Source organism: Apodemus sylvaticus, chromosome 18 (genome assembly GCF_947179515.1).
Source record: "Apodemus sylvaticus chromosome 18, mApoSyl1.1, whole genome shotgun sequence".
Lineage (NCBI taxonomy): Eukaryota > Metazoa > Chordata > Mammalia > Rodentia > Muridae > Apodemus > Apodemus sylvaticus.
The window spans coordinates 66,759,329-66,761,666 of record NC_067489.1 but is presented as its reverse complement, the minus strand read 5'-3'; positions in this window follow the sequence as shown (position 1 = coordinate 66,761,666).

Here is a 2,338-nt window from a genome sequence, read left to right as displayed (position 1 = left end):
ACATATAGCAGGGAGGCCCGTGCGGCCGGCTCCACCCATGCGCGCTGCGGAGCTGCGGCAGAGGCCCCGCCTTCTCGGCGGCGCCCCGCCCCCAGACTCGTGACTGGAGTTCGGCGGGGGCGGTGCAGGGCGTGCGCGCGCGCGCGTGCTAGCGTGCGATGGGGAGCTGACCAGAGTGCTGGGAGCACGGATCCGGGGAAAGAGAAGCCAAAGGGCCAGAGGGCAAAATGGACACTAGAGAGAGAACTCACGAGAAAAAGAAAAAGATTCATTGGAGAGCAGGGAAGGAAGAGGTAGGAAAACGTGCATAATACAGACAACTGATGTCCATAATCAAGCTGTGAAAAACACCATGGAAAGCAGAAGATAGAAAACCTAGTCCCATGATTTGCTAACTTTGTGTTGTAATTTATTTCAGTTCTATCAAGTTCTTTCTCTCATGGATCTGTTCAGCAGACTTGGCTTTCTTGCACACCTGTGTGGAAGACCACCTTAGAAACAGACTGGAAAGCCAGTTAAGAGGTTAGAACTCACATAGGGCTCTAATTTGTTTTCTTTTGCTGTGATAAAATTAGCTAGCTGTTGGCCTGGTGTGATGGCGCATGCCTTTAAACGCAGCACTCCGGAGGCAGAGGCAGGAAGGTCTGAGTTCTAGGGCAGTCCGAGCTACATAGAGAAACTATGTTTCAAAACAAAGAAAACAAACAGAAAAACCAGCCTGTAAGAAACGAACAACACAGTAAATTTATTGTGGTTCTGATTACAATGTAAGAACAAGAGGAAGACAGGAACTTTGCTGTGATAGGGCAATACAATGAAAAACTTCTTTGTGTTTTCCATAGATTTGTTGATAAATACACAAGAGGATATCTAGAATGGCCTTAGGGAAGGTTTATAACTTATCATCAGTTTGGAAAGTATGGGACTTTGCCTCATTCACAAAATTACTATATAGTTGTTTTGTTTATTTTTTCAAGATTTATTTATTTTTATGTACGTGAGTACACTGTTACTGTCTTCAGACACACCAGAAGAGGACTTTGGATCCCATTGCAGATGGTTGTGAGCCACCATGTGGTTGCTGGGAATTGAACTCAGAGCCTCTGGAAGAGCAGCCAGCTCTTAACTGCTGAGCCATCTCTCCAGCCCAATTACCATATTGTTATAAAATTCCCTTTGGGCTATATATGTGAGGTATATATGAAACATAAATGAGTTTTATCACTAGACTTACAGTCTATATACAAGACATATCATTATGTAAATGCAAATATTTCACAATTTTTAAAAAAGAAATTTGAGATTTAAAGCATTCCTTCTCCCAAGCATTTCAACTAAAAGTCGGTCAACTGGTGTTACAAATGAAGTAAATGTTCCCAGATTACTTAAAGCCTACTTTGGTTGCATCTCATTTCCATATATAACAATCCTTCAATTCCCTATAAAACTGTTGGAAGTATTAAAAGAGGCAATTGAATGTAAACAGTGAGTTTTATATAGTTCTTTTAAATTTTTTTATTATTATTTGGGAACTTCATGCATGTGTATAGTACATTTTGATCAAATCTACTCCCCAGTTCCCTTTCCTCCAGTTCTTACTCTGTCTCCTGCCATTCTATCCCCCCAAGTTCATGCCCTTTTATTTATTTTTTTAAGTCTACCCAGTCAGCTTTGTGCTGCTTGTATGTGCATGGGTGTAGGACCATCTCATCTACATGGATGACCTCTCAGGGGCCATATTTCTGAATAAAGCTGACACTGTTCCTCCCCTTAGCAGCCATCTGTTGCCAACAGCTCCTCAGGGTAGAGCGGGTCAACAGCAGCAGCTCCCTCATCTGTACTGGGTTTTTGGCTACCTTGATCTTATGTAGGCCTTATGCATGCAAATCTCTATATATATTATATTTATATAATTTATATATAATATTTATATATATTTCTTAGCTGAGGTTACTCATATACATCTATTGATTAATAAACCTTTATACATCAATTACTAGATGTTAGACCAATGGTTCTCAACCTTCCTAATGTTAAGACCCTTTAATACAGTTCCTCATATTGTGATGACCCCCAGCCACAGCATTATTTCACTGCTACTTCATAACTGTAATTTTCCTACTGTTATAAATAGTAATGTAATATCTGATATGCAGATATCTGATGTTGTGACCCACAGATTGAGATCTGCTGTGTTAGATTCTTTTTTAAGAGCTAAATGACCTGCCACTCTAACCAATATGAATTAAACAGCAGTTTTCTTGTATCTTCTATCTGAAGCACCTAGGGGGTTAATTTGCAGCTAGTACTTAATATACACCTAACAGATGAATGAAAT